This window comes from Heliangelus exortis, chromosome 1, assembly GCF_036169615.1.
Source record: "Heliangelus exortis chromosome 1, bHelExo1.hap1, whole genome shotgun sequence".
In the NCBI taxonomy this organism is placed as follows: domain Eukaryota; kingdom Metazoa; phylum Chordata; class Aves; order Apodiformes; family Trochilidae; genus Heliangelus; species Heliangelus exortis.
The window spans coordinates 103,341,450-103,361,746 of NC_092422.1; positions in this window are offsets into that span (position 1 = coordinate 103,341,450).

Below are 20,297 nucleotides of genomic sequence, written 5' to 3' on the forward strand. Positions count from 1 at the left end.
ATTAACTGCTTAATCTAGGAGTTCAGTCTAACACAAAGTACATGTTCAGCAACTGAACAGACATAAAATTACCTCAAAGCTCTTGCTAAGTTTGTACTACTCAATAAGGCTGTTAGAGCAACATTGGCCTGAGGCACATGACAAGCAGTAGAATAAGAAGATAAAGAGGCCAAAAATACCTATACAAATTCTAAAATTATACTTCTGGAAAGAATTATGTGTTCCCTTCATAAATGTACACATTGGCAAAAAGATAACAATTTGTTTTAAAGTAGTGTAATGATGGGCCATTTTTTCCAAAGACAACTATAATGAAAAGGGAGTTTTTAGTAGCATTTGTGCCTGAAATTCAGCAGCATGCAGGTGTACAATTATTAGAGATGGAAGGAAGATGCAGCCTTACTTCTTCCCTCCACCTCTGTTATTTTCCATTCCGTACCTGAGTTTCCTCTCCTTTTCCCAAACATTGAGTAAATTGCTCCACACCTACATGTATCCTTGACTCTTGTTACAAATCTTGCATGTTTCTGGCAGCAGAAGCTTGTGCTGGCAGCCAGAGTGAGGCCACATGTGCATTGGGATGTGCAATATACCCCCAGGAACTGAGAGAGTTCTCAGCATTGCTTTTTTGCAGTGAGAGATTTTGCAGAGTTTGCAATGTGCCAATTATTCTCAGGGAAATGGGGGAGGTCTCCCCTTTCTCTTTGCAAGAAATAGTTAAGTATCTGATGGGTCACAGAGAGAACATGAGCGTACTGCAGAAAGGAACCCAAGATGCACTGATCCTGAAAATAACGAGAAGGTCATTTGCTTATAAGGATGTTTGTCCAATGCCAGTGTATCACAAAGTATCTAAAACACTGAAACAGTCCTGAGACCAACTCTCATTTTCATGTCTGCTGGCTGACTGCTCAGAGAGAAAGGCTGTCACTTGAGAAGTGGGCCTGCCTCTGCCTTTGGCCATGTTTTGAAAGAAAACAGCTCTTCCATCTGTATTCTCTACACGTCCTCCAAAAACCCTACAGATCAGCCCAGTTGGAGGAAGGTTTTGTTTCTAGGTCCCAGCAACATGACCTTTGCTATGAGCCATTGAGAATTGGAATAATTCTTCATTTAGCTTCAAGGATATAAGTTGCATGTCATGTTTGAGCAATTCCAAGATTAGGACACAAATCAGTGGGGCTATACCATAATTGCAGCAGTGAGTTTGGATGGGGCTTTGGAGTTTGGATGGGGCAGTGAGTTTGGATGATAGCGTAAACTAACCTGATCTCCTTTTATGCTCAGGTGACCCGCCTGGTGGATGAGGGGAAGGCTGCGGATGTGGTCTACCTGGACTTCAGCAAGGCCTTTGACACCATCTCCCACAGCATTCTCCTGAAAAAGCTGTCAGCCCACAGCTTGGACAGGAGCACCCTGTTCTGGGTCAGGAACTGGCTGGAGGGTCGGGCCCAGAGAGTGGTGCTGAATGGTGCTGCATCCAGTTGGCAGCCACTCACCAGTGGTGTCCCCCAGGGATCAGTGTTGGGCCCAGTTCTGTTTAATATCTTCATTGATGATTTAGATGAAGGGATTGAGTTCACCATCAGCAAATTCGCAGATGACACTAAGTTGGGGGGAGTGTGGATCAGCTGGAAGGCAGGAGGGCTCCGCAGAGGGACCTGAACAGACTGGAGAGTTGGGCTGATTCCAACAGGACGAGGTTCAACACGGCCAAGTGCCGGGTCCTGCACTTCGGCCACAACAACCCCATGGGGAACTCCAGGCTGGGCACAGGGTGGCTGAGAGCAGCCAGACAGAAAGGGACCTGGGAGTCTGGCTTGACAGGAAGCTGAACATGAGCCAGCAGTGTGCCCAGGTGGCCAAGAAGGCCAATGGCATCCTGGCCTGGATCAGGAACAGCATGGCCAGCAGGTCCAGGGAAGGGATTCTGCCCCTGTACTCAGCACTGGTGAGGCCACACCTCGAGTACTGTGTCCAGTTCTGGGCCCCTCAGTTCAGGAAGGATATCGAGGTCCTAGAGCAGGTCCAAAGGAGGGCAACTAGGCTGGTGAAGGGACTCAAGCACAGATCCTATGAGGAGAGGCTGAGGGAGCTGGGGCTGTTCAGCCTGAAGAAGAGGAGGCTCAGAGGAGACCTCATCACTCTCTACAACTCCCTGAAAGGAGGGGGTAGCCAAGTGAGGGTTGGTCTCTTTTCCCAGGCAACCCTCAGCAAGACAAGGCACGGTCTCAAGTTGTGCTGGGGGAGGTTTAGGTTGGACATTAGAAAGAATTTCTTTACAGAGAGGGTGATCAGACACTGGAATGGGCTGCCCAGGGAAGTGGTGGACTCTCCGTCCCTGGAGACATTTAAAAAGAGACTGGATGTGGCACTCAGTGCCATGGTCTAGCAACTGCAGCGGTGGGTCAAGGGTTGGACTTGATGATCTCTGAGGTCCCTTCCAATCCAGCCAATTCTATGATTCTATGATTCTATGAAAGTAGGGTTATGAAATTCTTTGTATAAGAATACAAAGCTTGACAAGAAGACAGTATACCAGATAACAAAGGAAAATACTGCATAACCTTTCCCAGTACCCTTTATGCCCATACCCATTCAGCACTGGTATTCTATTCCAGATCTTTCTTGACTGTACATGGACTTTCTTCCTTTGATCTTGGTGGACTTCTTAGGATGTATTTTTCCTTGGGTAATAAAGGTCCACATGTTTCTGAGAGTAAGATTTCATACATGCCACTTGACAGCAGGCGCTAAGTAATGTTTATAACCAGAAAGGGAAATATCATCCTGACAAAGGCATGAACTGGAAAAATTACCTTAAAGATTTTCCCAGAAACATCTCTGGACTAGATCTGCAGCCAGCTAAAAAGTCTGTAGGTAACATGGACTTCTGTTAAAATGCACTGGTGTTCACCACCAATGCATCTTGTTCAAGGTCAGAACGGAAGAATCAGGAAAATACTTAGATATTCTTTTTTGCAACTAATCACCACAGGTAAAATAATGAAAAGCTTTCAAATCATAATTTACTATATTATTTTGTGGTTTTGTTTTTTTGTTTTTTTAATTGGTTCTTAAAATTAATTCTGCATAAGTGACTAACCAGACAAGTCAGTATTTCACTTGATAAGTGCTGTAAGTGCTGACAGGCTGGAAGAACCAAAACAAACAGGACTGAACCCATTTTCATATTAATAGGAGAGTTCATTCTAGAGAGAAAAGGCAAATTTGCTTTTCAGTGAGTATATGAAAAGCTAGGGTGATGATTTATAGCTAAATCATATGTTTAAAGGAAACACCGATTACAGAAAAACGAAGGACAGCATTTTCAGTATTATATATTCTCTGAACTTTCTTATTCCTCCATGCACAAAGATTTAAGAAGCAAAGTCAGCATCATAGTACTGTCAATTGTGGTCTTATTTTTTCTCTACACAGAATATACCTTATCAAATGTAGAGCCAGAGACAATGTTGTCCTACCCAGCTTTAATGCTCCTTGTTCTGGTAGTCTGAGACAACTTCTGAAGGGAGCATGGCTTTTATTTGGCCTGGCTTCCCCATAAGTGAGCTGCTCACCTTGTTAGTACACCAGTTCTTGAGCTTTGCAACTTTTCAGCGATGCTAATTGAGCAATTTATGCCTGAGATGGTGGCTGGGCATGGATAAAGTAATTTTGAATATGTGTTTTATTTTTCCTTTTATTTTAGTCAAGAAGAAACTGTGACATTTGTTCAAAAGAGTATGAGATATGTTGTTTCTTTGCTACGGCTAAGTTTAATAGCTGAAATTCTGGCTAGCCACCTTCAAGGTTAAGCTGTAACAACAGTGGTAACCATGCTACTGAGTTAAGAAGTGCTATGATAAATGTAAGCTGATGCAGGTGTGTGAATGGCATAGTGACTTAAAAGGAGTTGTTAATATAATGAGGAAAAGTTTGTGTATGGCATCATACTGATATGGGTGTTGAGCAGTGACAGCAGCTTGCCTGCCCTACCTATTATTCTATATTAAAGGCTTTAGTAAACAGGCTCAAGAAGCAAATACCTAGCATAGCTTGCCCTTTGGAAATTTTTTTAATACAAAATGTTAACTCGTCACCTTTACAACTGTGATTTTTGCTGCACCTGATGTAGTTTGGACAGTGGTGGAGTGACAAACCTAAATCAGACCAACATTTGAAAGTCCAAACTTCAAAATACTACTCTTTTTTGTGTGTGTGTTTGAACTTGCATATTTCTAAGGGAAAAACCCCAAGAAAATAAGAGATTAACTAAAAAAGTATAATTAAGTATCACTTGAAAAAAATACCTAGGCAATAGTATGAATACTGGATACAAACTTCTCTGTGAAAAGTATTATGGTCACAAAGTCAGCAGTGGTATATGTCAATTAATGTTATTATTTCATGGTGAAATTAAGCCTAATTGAATTTAATATTACTGAGTGGGTTCTATGTTTGTTAGTTTTGTATTATATTATTTGTCACTTTAATCACAAACATGTTCAATATTAATTTTTCCAGTATATTGGTATTTTCCCTTTGTCCATAGATGCCCAAAGCATTTAGATAAATAACTGCAGTCACTGGCAGTGAAAGCCACCTTTGCACTTCAAGACCTCAGTCCTACCAACACAAGGTGACCCATTAAATCGAATGAGCCTTTTTACATGCAGGAGATTTCACAGGCAGAACAGTGCTGGAAAGATCAAGCTTTAATACATCACATTCACACATAGAACCATAGAATGATTTGGCTTGAAAGGGACCTCACAGATCACCTCTTTCCAACCTCTGCATGGGCAGGGATACCTCCTACTAGACCAGGTTGCTCAAGGCTGCTCAGAGAAAACTATATTTCTACATTGTCTATATTATCCAAGAAGAAAATCATATGCAATGCACCTGTGTCATAGTTTGGTTTGTTTGGTTTGTTTTCATCAGGTTTTATGGTGGGTTTTTTCAAAGTAGAAGATCAGTAGAATAGGAATGTGCAACACTTATCACCTCAGTCTTAACTGAGATGATGATGCACAAGGGCAATAGGCAGCACAACAAAGAGAATCTGGATTTGTCCATCTCTAGTACGGTATGATTGTCATTTAATCAGAAGATCATTACATGTGTTTGAATGTCAGGTTTCACTCACAGCTCAAAGCTGAATCATATTGCTGGCAACTTGCATGACTGAGGCATCTTTTTGTCTGATACCTCTTTTGTTCCTGCCAAATTATCACTGTTTTCACTGTGAAGGAGACGACTTCATAGCAACTCTATGCCTGAGATAACAGAAGAATTTGATGCAGCTTGTAAGTTAGAAAAAAACCCAACAACCTCATTTTAGTATCGTGTCAGGACTGAAAGATATTTGAGGATGCCAGTGTACAGCACCACAGAAGCAGGTTTTCAAAGGCTATTTTTACATGTTTGTATTAGATAAGTTCTAGTGCAGAAATGCCTCTAAGCTTCAGTGATGGGCCAGGATAACACAGAAGAGCAACAAAAAGCCTAATTCCACATAGTTTGAAATTGCATGACATAACCCTCTTTCCACATACTGAACAACAGATATGCACAAAAGGGGCATCCATTTTTAATACAGAGAGCAAATTGTTAAGGAAAAGGAACAGGTGGAATGCCTGCAGGGGCTCTTTACAAAACCTGATAGCAAAAACTAAGTGGCTTTTGAGAAGGCATTCCTATCCTCCAAAAGAAACTTCACTTTTCTTTATGCCAATAGCTAAGTTGCAGTCCGAGGCTGAGCCCTGCAAAACATCACAACTCATCTCCACAATAATGTCAGAACTTCATAAAATTTATAGAAAAAAACAACCCTAAACTGTTCTCAACCCAAATCAGTTCTTGAAATCTTTGTGGAGGAAAGACATATATCAGGAGATGAATTGAGGCTGGTTTATACAGGGATCCTTCAGCGCAGAAGTATTTTAGGCTCATCTTCTAGAATGGAAAGTTTACTGATGCTCCTGAAGCAATGGGGCAAAAAAGAGTAAGAGTACTCCTGCACATTATAAACACTCTTGGCTGACATGTACAAAAATGCATGCAGGTATTTTCACAGGCTATAAAATAAGAGTTCAAATTGACCGAGAAATAGATAAAACCTGTAATCTTCTGGATGCTATCTGCAGTAAAGATTGTGTATTGCAGATCACAAACTCTGTTAGAAAGTATCTTCTTTACTTTGGCAAAAAAATGGTTGCACCTCCCACATTTCCAAGCTCACATGTGGGCATGATAAAATCTTAACATGCCATTAAATATACCTTTACAACATCCCATCTGCCTCAGCTAGATATATCTGTGAATCCTCCCTTTGCAGTGGAGATTAAATAAACTCCCTGGACAGCTGAGAAGAATGAAAGTATGACCTAACAGTTTCTCTGCTTGACAATAATGTTGTCTGTTGGTTCTTTGCTGTATCCAAGATACTGTTCTCTGATCCATGCTTGGAAAAGAGATATTGATGGTTTAAGCTGATTAGCATCTGTGTACCATTTGGCATTTCAGTCTCAAAACGTATTTTACAAAATGTTGCAGCAGGTGGTTTCTACAATGTGCACATTGATGCTCAATGCAAATATTTCCCTTCATGACCTTATCTAATTCCCTGAAACTTTTTTTCTGTCTTAGACAAGCAACAGTACTGTTGCATTTAGCCAGAAGAGTCCAACATTTTGACAGAGAAATGGCTTGCACCCTGTGTGAAAGCATGGGAAAGTTGTCTGACCATTCCCACCCTCCATTCTAGGACAGGACAACAGCTGCTAGCTGGTGAAAATGCAGGTACTCCTACACCTCAAATAGATCCAGTAATTTTGGGTAAGTCATCTGGACAGGTGACAACACAGAAAAGGAACTCGCTGCTATATGCTATGAAATATGCAGGCACTCCTTAAATATGACCACATTCTCACCTGTCACACATCTGGAACACCCAAATTTTAGTCAAGGAGCAGACGAAGATCGGGTTATGTGAGAAAGGAGGGGCTGTGAGGGTCCCACAGGAAAAGAGCAGAGGAGAGCAATACAGAGCATTACTCACTCAAACTGCACTCTGCACTTCCTGTAAGAAAATGTTTGCCCATCTGTTGTCTCTTGAATAAAACAGTACTTCAGAGCTGTCAGTCGCTGAAGCTTTCCATCAAAATTCCTTGGAATTCCTTTAAACACAAAGGATTCTGGCAAGAAGTGAAAAGAGCAGGTACCTATGATACATCTCACTGAAATTGCCACTCATGTTCAAAGCCTGTGTGAAGAGAAGGTGGAAGCAAAGATGGTGAAACCAAGCAGCTTCCAAGAAAAGATCACAGTTTACTTGAGTTTAACATTCACTACCTTTTTATTGTAAACAAATGGCACTCTTCCAAAAACAAGGAAGTGCAGAAATTTTCAGAATTAGAAATAGGATCTCTGCACAAAAAACTTTAATTCACTCTTCCTGTGAAAAGCCATGGAGTGAAAACTGGTGAAACCATCATCAGAGACTTTCCCTCCTCAATCCTTGGAAACTGGACAAAGTTTTCAGGAAATACCTCTGAGTCAAAAGCAATGGTCCAACTCCTTTCCAGCTTCCTCAGTATAATGGATCCAAAGCTGCAATTCATTCAGTGGCACATGTCTCTGGACCAGCTCTGCGGGAGCTGAGCACCATCAGGGCAAGGACAGATGGCACCAACATCAGACATTGGAATGGGCTGCCCAGGGAAGTAGTGGATTCTCCGTCCCTGGAGATATTTAAAAAGAGACTGGATGTGGCACTCAGTGCCATGAGACCAAATGTAACCACAGCAGTAGTGGATCAAGGGTTGGACTTGATGATCTCTGAGGTTCCTTCCAACCCAGCCAATTCTATGATTCTATGAACATGAGCCTCTGGGGTCCTGCATTGACCACAGAGCAGTTAGGGAGAGATTCAGGCATTACTGAGCCTCCACACCCTGCCATCACCTTGGCTCCAGCCCTCCAGAGAGACCCAGGGCAAAGGGCAAGAGAGGAAACAGCTGTGATGTTTTGGGTCCTGCTTGTTTTCAGTTTATAACCAAGATCTCCTGTTCCATCTTCAGGTCACAAGCACAAGCTTGTCATGGCATGCAGATGGAGTCTTTCTGGAAAGCAGTGAAAAGAGAATAAATTTGTCAGAAAATATGTGGTGGCATAAGAAGGATGATGAAGTACAATCATGGCTGCATAAAAATAGTATATATTCTATTAGGTATAACAATGAATTAAATGATTAAAGGTGCTTTGAAAATAGATAAATTCTTTTTCTGTTACTTTTTTTTTTTTTCCTTCTCATTTTCATTAACTTCTGCTGGCTTGGGACCCATTCCTGTATTTGCTTCCAAATTCCACTGATTTATGGGTCACTGGAAATTATTTTAGATATTCAGGACTATGTTGCAGCAAGCTTCAAGCTGATGGCTAAACTATAACTTTGGAATCCAATTTAAATTGGCCATTTTAGCAGAAAGCTGCACACAGTTTTATTGCAAATTGATAGAGGAGACACACTCAATTGTAAAACAAATTGTATTTTGTTTATCTGGCATTTAAATGTCCAGTGCTAAAGCTATATATATCTAATAAATAAATAAATAAATAAATAATAAAAAAAAAGGAAAAGAACTGAAGTAATGAATAGGACAAATTTCAACTCAATTTGAAACTTTCCTCCAAAATGGTTATTTTCAAACTTATTTTCTCCATTTTCAGACACCTGCTAACCTTTCATTGCAAACTGCTCCCATTTGGATTCATCTTTCTTAGATATGGCTGATTAAAACTCAAGACAGGATTGCAGATGAGGTCTCAGCAGTACCTTGTAAAATGCCATGAACTCTCCCTTATCTCTACTGAAAATATCCTATCAGAGGCATTTTTGGATTGTTGTTGTCTTTTCACAACACTGGTGGCTCTCAGCTGTCCCATGGCCAATACACCCAGATCTTTCTCAGAGTCAGTCATCCCTAGCTAATGTGCTCATAATATAAAGCATAAAAAAAAAAATATCACCAAGCCCAAGTCCATTTACACTCTGTGCTATAAAATTTAATTCCAGTTCTATTACTTTTTCCCCTGAGGTCATCCAGTTCCCCCACGACAGCCTGATGCTCTTCACACTGGTGCCTCCTTATGGTGTCATCAGCAAATTTCATTTGTGCCCTTTGTTAGATTGTGTCATTCATGTTCCAACACCTCTAAAATAAATAATAAGTAAAACCAGTTATGTTCTCTATTGCTCTGCTTTGAAAATAACCATGAAACTAAAGTGAGCCCATTGTTTTTACAAAGGTATGTGTGTACAGATAGAAAAGTGCTCAGACAAGTATAGACATCCCTAGAAGTGGCCCCTCAACCCTGCCCTCCGTGCCATTACAGCTTCATTGGCATTAAGGTCCTCACCTTATTACTCCCTTGGAGGGAGACTCCAAAAGGGTTACATACCATGCAGCCCACTGTATGGATGTTCTAGGAAGGAGCCAAAACATTCAGGAGAACAGCCATAGGGCACGGCTGTGTGCCACTGGGGCAATCACCACCCTCCTCACTGCTCCAGGGATGCTGAGATCCCCCAACCTGAGGACTGTGACATACCTCAGGTGCAGCAGCCAGCAGGGCAACCATCACCACTGCCAGGGCCCCCTTGCCAGCATCAGTCTAACTGGGCTGCCAAGATCGGGGCCAGCCCACAGCATCCAAAGGGCATACATAAGTAATAAGAGAAAGAAATAGAAGCAGGGTGTAGGTCCTCTAGGTGGTAAGTACAATGGATATCTCAAAATTTCATTTTAATAATCTTCAGCTTGTCTTGCCACTGGCTTTAAATGCCCATGTGCAGGTGTCACATCTTTGTCCTCCAGCTCTCTCCCCGGTCATGTAATACACACACTTTTATTTGAAGGAAGCCCAAGTAAGTGAAACTCTAAGGCCTTGACTTTTATTCTCAGCACCCCATGCAGCTTTTCTGAAAAGAACTGTTATAAAGATTTTTCAAAGAAATTGGGGTCACCTGCTGCAGTGAACTGATGATAATCGGGAAGTACTGTAGATATTCTCTGTTTGGAAATGCATTGCGTGTGGATGAGGGCTAGTTCAGTTTTGTATGAGATTCTGGCTTTGCATGCTATTTTTAAGAGCTGTAAGTGGAGCAGGTCCTGCCCTCCCTCCCTTCCACCCTCTCATTCTACTCACTGATTTCTCTTCTTAAATTAAATTGGGTACAAACACTGTAACAAATAATTTTCTCCCTACACTATAAGAAGATAGTCACAGGCAGAAGTTCAGAAATATACAGCATGTAGCATCTTTACAAGGTAAGACCAGCCCTGTGGCTTTCTGTTGCAGAATTTGCCTTTAAAAATTGTAATTGTCAGCTTTGCACATTCTCCATCTTCTAAGAGGGATACTCTTACCACTGCCTATGAAGAGAGATGGCTGTTATAAAGGATCATCTTTATGTTTATCAGAACCTTTTAATTACCCATAGAATGTGTCCCTTGAGGATCTGAACTGTGGCACTTATAAGCATTTATATTAAGAAAGGAAGGTGTCACAGTCATTTGAAAAGTTGTTCTCAGAACTGCATGTGAAAATGGGTATCTCCTTCAGCCCAAATTTAAAAGGAGAAAAGAGAGATTGCTAGAGGAGCTAGAAAGCAAACAACCCTTTCCTGCTGGCTGTTGCTTTTTTGTGCTTTTTGTGTTACTGAGGTGAGCAGAACAGCCCTGTGTGTTTCATTTGTTTTGTTTGAATCAGAAGACCAGTAACAGCAAAAGCAAACTCCCATCTTGTTGTCCCCAGCCTTTTTTGGGACTTCTGGCCCCAGAACTGTTCACAGAATCTGACAGTTACAACTTCCTGATTCAGCAAGTTTTTTTAACTTGCTCCAGATATCATTGACTGTTTTATAGAATCAGATTCAAGCTTGAAATGGGATGCCTCAAATCCCACAAGAAAATGTTCTCCTTCTGCTGTTTCATACAGTGAAAAAACACAGCACAGGAGATCCTCCTTTGAAGTGCAGAGAGTAGTTTAAGGTGTCTTTAGAGCAACTTGTTCAGCACACATGCTGAGATGCTTGGGTGTTATTATGTATGTAAATAAGACCTTCCAAACATTTTTTTTTTGTTCATCCCTGAATTCTTGCCATCATATCATCTTTCCATCACAGGTCTCAGGATCATTTCCTCAATTGTCCTGAGCAGTTAAGCAAAAGATCCTGGGTCTTACTGTCTTTACTGTCTATTTCTTCCAGGAAGAAAACTTGATGAGGACAGCAGATAACTTGTAGAGAATTGTGCTCCTTCCCAAGAACAGGATTCCCTTTTTGCCATTTTATAAGGAATCAAAGAACATACATTCACTCTGTTGGTGTCATAATCAAATCTCAGGGCCTTTCCCTGGAAGTTTCAGAGTTAGGTTATGTTGGAACAGTCATTACTGTCTGCCTAGAATACATGTTTGTTTGTCACTTGCAACATCCTAAGCTCACCTTCCCAAAGTCAGATGGCATCTCTGACTCTGTAACATGAGTCTCTTCCATACTGCAGCCATTTTGCAGCTCAATTTATCAATTTTGCTGTCTAGTCTGTTTCCTCTAAAGTGTAAATCAATTTTAGGTAACAAGGAGATAAGTCTGGATCTAACCCATTTATTTGCTGTTTTCCTGAGGAACAACTAAATAATTCAACACAAAGGCTCTTCCTGAAGTCCCATGCCAATCATGAGCAAAGCTCTTCCTTTGCTGCTTTTTACAGGTACTGTGTATGCACACATCTACTTTCACTTCAGTGGTTGGCACGCATTACTATAATGGCCCAGCAAAATACAGGTGGAACTACAGCAGATGGTAGCACATCCCTGCAATCTTAATCTAAAAGTAGCAACATTAAGGGCACCTTCTTCAGGAAAGGCAGATTTTTTAGTCAAAGATTAGAATACGAAAATGTCCAGATATCAGATGTTATGAATCCAGCAATAAAATAGATCTTGTGATAGTGACAATCGTTTGATTTTTTTGCTTGTTTGTTTTATTTAAATAGAACTGCCTGCATTACCAACATCTGTCTTTCTTGGTAACTCTGTTCTAATGCTAGGAGACTGAAAAACACTGTTTCAAAACTAAATTCCAGTTCTGGTACTAAGTCATGCATCTTAGTATTTTCAGTCTGTCCTCTGCATTGCTGCCCATTTACAGCAACATACTTGGTAACATATTTATGTAGCATGTACATTTTTTTTAATTTCTTTCTTTTCCTAGATGATACCAAGTGAATTATAAGTAAGTATTTTACACTCCTTCCTTGGATATATGTTGGTTCTGTAAGAAGAATCAGTAAAACCATGAAGTGACAATGTATATGATCTTGGCCACCATTTGCATCATTCAGGTTGAGTTTATTGATGCAAGTAGAAATCAATTCTAAATTATCAGTGGATGGAAATAAAATACCACATAAAGTAGAAAAGCAAATGATATTAAAGTGTTCTGTGGAATAGAAGTGAATATGTTTAAATATTAGTCACACTTCCATGTACATATTTTGGTGGCGGTGCAGTGCCATCATTCATTGACTTCCCAGAAGCTACATTGTGTGGTAATGAAGATAAAGAAATAGAATAATAATAGTAAAAAACAATAATAACAAATCTAACACTGTTGATAGGATCATAATTCAGTAAAGATAAAAAACCACAATGCTCTACTAAATTACTTGTTAAAATTTAACTCAAACAATAAAAAGGATAATTAAGAAGAGGAAGGAATAAGCACCCACTGTGCTGTATTTTTAAAAGTGTATCAGCTCATTTCCTCATATGTTGCAAATTTCTCTTACAAAGCCACTTCTTTCCATTTTTATGAGGATTAACAAGTTCACTTCTGCCTTCTATGCTAACATCGACAGCACTGTAGAAGGTGGTAGGATGCTTGTAAATATCATGATTGTGTTGATTTGTGACTAAAGGTAGCAGTTGTGTGAGACAGCCTCTAAAAACTCTTTTTGCTCTGACAATGCCAGATTGTGGAGGAAGCTGCCTAGGGAGCTGTGTTCAAAAATGAAATTCCCACCTCTCAAAATATATACACAGTGACTTTCTGAAACATGCCTGCTTTTCACAACAAGCATCCACTCTGTTCATTTTCTTCCTAAACATCTTCTTTTCACTGAAGGCATGAAACCTGCAGTTCAGAACTAAAACCATGTTACATTTATTTAACACATATCCGTAGAATCAAAATTTCAGCTAAGTGGGTAAATGATTACATCACTTCCATTCCATAACTGTTACATGATAAGAAGGATCCTTAAAATCACTTTAGATTAGCTTTTCACTTGCTTTGAAGGAATAGAAAAAAACTGCATGGTAGATTGATTTTGATTCCCACAAAAGTACACAGCCAATAAGTGTGCTTCCTAAAAAAATCCAAATTACAGCCAAACAGACTGTTTGCTGGAGACTGGGGGTTTCAATATTAGCAACGTTGTTAAATGTAGAAATGGACAACATCTATAGAAAAAGCAGAGGTGTAAAACTTTTGCCAGGTGAAAACTGTCTTCTCATCTTTTAAAGAAAGAAATTGAAGGTTTGCATTGTAGTTTTGTTGTTTTGTATTTGGCTTTAATATGGCACCCAGGACCCAACTGTGTCCTAGGAGGTGCCTTCCTAGGGAGGCTCTGGAGCCTCCAGTACTGAAAATCTTTTAAAAAGCAAGTTAGACATAGATTGGATTGACATAGACAGGTGTAGATAAGCTTTCTGTATGTCAAGGGAACAGTCCAGAGGTCAGTCACTTTGGAAGGACTCACTCCCATCATTAGAGTTCTAACATGATTAATTGTTTTCAATTATTGCACTAACCAGCTTGATATTTTTCTGCAGACACTGGAAATAGAGATGTCAAGAGCAAGTCAGTACCAGATATCTTTCAGAAGGAATGCTGTGCTTCAGCTGTGATGGGCTCCAAGAAGAGACAAGTGGGAAGATTTTTGTTGTGAACTACAGGAAATGTCAATCCTGACTGTTACAATGATCCCAGATGATCTTAAATTCACAGATTACAGAATGTGTTTATTGTTTAACTACAAACATACTTAATATTGCCCAAAACCAGACATAATGTGGGGGCAACTTCACTACTCGTCTCAACCAGAAATACAACATCTGTGATTCTTCAAATATCTGTGGTGGTGGTTCATTCAGTCACATGGGAAGTTACTGAGACAATGAGAGCAGGATGTGGCAAAAATTTTGATCTCTGTGCCAAGAAAGAGTGGTTGATAAATTGTTGGTTCTCTGTGTGTGTGTGTTTTTTTTAGGGAATGAACTTCCAGGAGCCACATCAACTTTTTTTGTCAAAATCATGTAGTTCTCCTGAGAAAGTATGACTCAGTCTGGTGGAGTTTTTCAAATAGCAGTATCCTAGAGTGGGTGATGCTGGTGATAAATTAAAAAAAAAATAAAATAGATTTTCTTCTTGCAGAGGGGAAAAAGGACAGAGTGTTGGGTGGTTTGCCATTTCATGAGTGTGATACACTAGAAACTCAAAATTCCTTCCAAGCTCTGGGAATTTAACATTTCAAGGCATCATTGTGGTTTGATGCTTTTTGTCACTAATATTTTTATGTTTATTTTTCTCCTTTTATTGCTGCCAAGGCTAAAATAATACGAGGGGGAGAAATGCAGCCAGAAGAGACATGTTCTAGTTTAATTCCCATGCCCACACTGCAAAATGCAGCACAAAATAAATCAGTAAGTGAATTTGGATTCATGACATACGTGGGCCATTAATATTTTAATGTATGCAGTACCTACTCGTTTTCAGGTTCGCCCATATTCTATTCTAATGTCCTGTAAACAGGCTCTAGATAATTTCTGACACCTCTAGATCAGGAAACTGCTATGTATACAAAGCTCAAGCTGCGCTGAAGATGAGAAATGATGGCAGAAATAAGTGTTAGAGCCCTTTGATCCCCCCTTCCTCTCTGCAGCAGTAAATATATTCAGAGAGGCAATGCTGTAGATTTATAAATGTTAGCACTCTGAGTGAAGTCAAACTAATTTACTCTATAAACTTCTCTGACATTATGAAAACTTTACAGACAGATCATTGCATATGAAGTATTAAAACACTATAATTTTTACTTAAAAACCCCACTCACCAGACATTTAAGTACCTTTCTGTATATCTTCTCTGTTTAGAAGATTTTAAATAATAAGTGGGAACACCATAAAGATGGCAAAATAAATTATGCCTCTTGAAGTTTAGGAATAACACCAGCATAAAATAAAGTTGTGTGAATTAATTTTTCATAGATCCAGACTCAAGCAGGCGGCCCAAGCAGCTAGGAAGAAGAGTAGGAGCTTGTGCTGAATGAATCAATGGTGATGAGGGAGATAAAAGTGCCCCTGGAAGTGTCTAACAGTGTCTAACAGAGTTACATAGATACCTTGCAGCACTGGCCCTGCCTCAGCTAATGAACCATTTGCCCTGGGGGAAAACTTTGATTGGTGTTCATTCAGGACTCAATTAGTTGCAAAGCTGAGAGTGGCTGAACAGAGTGTATGGATATCTCAGTGTGTGTACTGGACTGGACCATTTTAATATATAGTAACAGTAATATATAGTAATATATAGTAACAGTAATATATAGAAATATATAGTGTCTACCTATGCAGTAATGCAAAATCCAGTTACATTTTCATACCTTTTCCTCTTATTATGCTCCACGCCGAGAGTCAGAACATAGGAAAAATCCCAAAAGGAGCCAAAGCCTGGGGGCTGGATAACTTCTTCATTTTATCTGAGCAGATGATCATATCTGTCAAGAAAGAGTATAAATAATGGCTGGAGGAGTACTTCTTCTGAAGTGAAGTTCTCTCTTATCAGCAATTTAGAGCATCTATAACAGGCTAGGAAATCCTTGTTGCCTTAATTACTTCAGAACAGCACTCTGTATCTCTTTGGCTACAACAAGCCTGTAAAACCTTTGCCCACTCTCTGTAATGATTTTCCATAGATTTTAAAATCCTGTCCCACCTTTTGCTTCTTGTCTGAGCACATGCTTCTGCAGCCTTCTGTGACTATCAGGTAAAGGTTAGACATGACATCTACATATTTTTGGCATTTGGCGCAGGGACCTGACCTCTCCTGGGTACTGGTCAGATGATGAACTTTCCAATCCCAAAGGAAGCATTCTTGTGCAGTCTTAAACATCTGTGTATATCTGCTTTATACAGCTAACAAAAGCGACTGTACAAATTTCAGCACCAGGGTTAGCCTGCCGAGACCTAGCTTAGATATTTTTCTTCACAGCACCATCTAGTGATACTTACACAAGACACAATTTTCTTTGACCTTGCCTTTTCTTTCATAAATGCACATCACATATACATTTTAAAATACGTACAATAAGAATTCAAGTTCTTTCCAAAATGAGTACTTGCATGAATTGTCTTTTTTTTTTTCCCCTAGAGAAATAATCGGAGTAAAAAATCACTCAGTAGATGCGCAGTAACTTATTACACTTTAGAAACAATACTAATGAAGACACTACAGGAACCAGAACAAAGCAGAATAAAATAAAATAATAAAATAAAAATAAAAAAAATAAGTGAAAGGTGGTTGTTTAAAACTGCTTATTCTTTCTGGACTAAGTGCTTGTGCATTTGCTAAGATTGACTCTCTTGCCTTTAATAAGCCTTGTCTACTTTCTTCTAATCTTATACAAAGCCTGTTGCTTGGTGTTGTTAAAACATATATAACTTCATTGAATAATGAATGCTGAGAGCAAAGATTGTCTTTGCCAATAGCTCAACAATCATCAGTTTGACCCTACCTGGAGTACTGCGTCCAGTTCTGGATTCCCCAACATAAGAAGGACATAGAGGTCCTGGAATGTGTCCAGAGGAGAGCCACTAAAATGATCAGAGGGCTGGAGCACCTCCCCTATGAAGCCAGGCTGAGGAAGTTGGGGTTGTTCAGCCTGGAGAAGAGGAGACTCTGAGGTGACCTTAGAGTGACTTTCCAATACATGAAGGGGGATGACAAGAAAGCTGGGGTGGTGCTTTTTACATGGGTGTGTAGTGAGAGGACAAGGGGAAATGGTTTCAAACTTGAAGAGGGGAGATTTAGGCTAGACATTAGGAAGACATGTGAGGCTGGTGAGACACTGGCACAGGTCGCCCAAAGAAGTTGTGGATGCCCCATCCCTGGAAGCATTCAGGACCAGGTTGGATGGGGCCTGAGCAACCTGGTCTGACAGAAGATGTCCCTCCCCATAGGGGAGTTGGAACTAGATGATATTTAAGGGCCCTTCCAACCCAAACCATTTTAGGATTCTATACTTCTAGACACAGTGTGTTCTCTTACAGTGTTCTCCATTTTGATCATCGGCACAGAACCCGAAGACCCTACAGACTTTCCCCCAAAACCTGATTGGGGAGAGGGAGAGGGAGAGGGAGAGGGAGAGGGAGAGGGAGAGGGAGAGGGAAAGGGAAAGGGAAAGGGAAAGGGAAAGGGAAAGGGAAAGGGAAAGACAATTTAAAAATAAAGAGGAAAAAAGGAAAGGGGAAAAGGGAAATAGGGGCCAAGAATAAAAGGAAAGGAAAAAAAGATGAAAAGGGGACAGAAAAGGAAGTGCAAGCTGAAGCAAAAGGGAAGAGGAAAAAGAAAGAGAAAGGGAAAGGAAGAAAAGGTAAATAAAACCAAACAAGTTTATACTATTTTATTTTTTTAAAATCCTGGTTACAAACAACTAATAAAATTTCTCCAATCATCCTGAAAATTACCAGCATATGGAGAAGAAAGCTATAACAGCAGCCAGAGGTTTGCCCAGAGATTTTTCACATGATCATCTTGTACTGTTGCGATAAATTTTTACAGTCTTCTGGAGATCACAGTGGGAACCAGCTGCCATCTAGACAAAGCAGAGACACAGAGAGCTGTAGTGAATACCAGAACACTTTATATTTATAGGATTTGGAGACACAAGTATTCTCAGTCCACAGAATAATGTTTAGTCTACTCTCACATTCATTGATCATAACTTTGCAATTTGACCTTGACAGTTTGCAAATTTTCAGGACACTATTCTTAAAAGCAATTCTGGCAGGTTATGCTTTCAAATCACTTGTTCCATGGTTGGACTTCATAGGGAAAGATACATTTTAAATAGCTTTGGGGTAAAAATCCCACAGGGTATGCCAAAGGTAAACTAATGACCACTAGTGAAGCCACAAATGGAATTGGGTAATATATTGATAGCAGCAGTACACAGTATTCCATTTTAACAGCAACTAGTATAGAATAACATGTCTAATTTAATTTATGAACCTAATTTAAATGTTGGAGAGGTTTGACATAGAAAAACTAGTGGCTATGTTGTTTCTGCATTTTTATTTGCTGCCCATCAGAAAATGGGAAGGGCATTAGAGCTCTTGATGTTAATTTGTTCATCTGCTCATGCTGTTGGCATTTCTTGCCTGCTCGTAGCACCTTTGCAAGTAATTCTACCTGTTTTTAATCCTGATTCAAAGAAACAATTGATTTTCTTGTTATGATTTATTATCATTGATCAGTCTGTGAATAATACATTTTTGCTTCTGGCACGTTGTACAGCCACAGCTAAGGTTACCAAGATCTTCCCATTTATCTCTGCAGTGAAGAAGTAACTATGGCTCCAGAAGTGCACATACTCTTTCTCTGTGAGCAGCTCTGCCCATCTGAGTAAATTCCAGTGAAGTCACTGGGATAATCCATATGCACAAGACTGTGCCATCCCAGATCATCACACTTGTGTACAGCTCACTTGGAAAGCCTCTTACTCTTCTTTAAAGTATACATTTTTAAAAACTTCCAAGTTGCTTGTATTAATAGTTGTGAAAGCTGAGGATATGAGCCTTTCTGAACTGGAGTTCTAATATGACCCTGAGAGACTGCAAGTGTTCCTTACAATTAACAAAAAATCCAGCTTTGCTTTTTGTGTATTTGAATGTTGACCTTTAAAATACACTGAAATGAAAGAAAGAAGATTGCTGCCAAGTTTTTTTGTACAAACAAAGTAAGCATTACTAATTCCTATCTCTGTCTCATTTTCAGGTCTTGTAGGCCTGTCTTGTTTCACTCATACCTTCACTAAGTAAAATTATTATTATACTGTTGTAAAGCACAGCTAAAAGGGGAAACATACCAATGCATTGCAAGGCAATGTCAACAACAAGGTGTTGTTGACAACAATGTCAACAACAAGGTGTTGTTGAGCTTTAGCAAAGTTACTTTTAATGAGACGTACAGCAAAATGGAAGTTGGCTGAAATCAGAAATGGATGATCAACATCTTGAAGGCTTTAATGATAGCAGGATCTGGCACAGCAACAGGAATTCTCCTGCAAGGTTTAATTTTCAGGTTCAGAACTTCCTGACTGAAGAAAAAAAAGTTAAAAACATAAGGTTGGGAAATAGTTTTATAGCTCACTTGTTTTTGTTTCCCAAATAGTGCTTAATAATAATAAAATAATATATTATGTCAGTTATTTCCATTCTGAAAACAGGAATTTGTGACATTGAGAGTCTTACCTTCACAAGTTTACACTCTGTGAATGAGTATCCAACCAATGTTTCAAGTATACTGTCTGAGACAACACTTAAAACCACAGGTGTTGCAGGCTCTGTAGCAGTAAAAAAAAAAAATCCATTTATTTTTACTCTGAATCATCAATAGCTAAATAGCTGAAAGTGGAAATTCTATATATATGTGCAGAGAAAAAATAGATTTGGGATGGAAACTTTTTTGGCAAGTATGAGTCTAACAGTGTTTGAAGTAGATGAGATATTGATCCCTAAAATAAATAAATAAATACAAGTGCCCAAACCTTTTAAACTTCAAGTATCTGCAAAGCTAACAACCTCACATTCAGAAAACTGATTTTAAAATTTCCCTTTCTATAAAATTGCCATAAAACAGGACTCTTCTTGCCTTTCCTTTATGAGAATGACAACATGCCTGTATTTGATTGTAGCAGGAGGAAAACCACACAATCTTGGGGTTGATTTGGCACTAGACTTTCTGATCCAGGACAGTCAATAATTTGTTAAACAAAGATGTCTAAAAAATACAGTTGGTGCCCAGACTAGCTATTAAAATTGCTACAGCCTTAAAAATATCCAACCCTTCAGCAAACCTGATTCAGGTTTGGAGTTCCATCTTTTTCCCTGGGCTGTCCCTGGGAACAGAATACTGATAATTTCCCAACATACACTTGTCCAGAGTCACA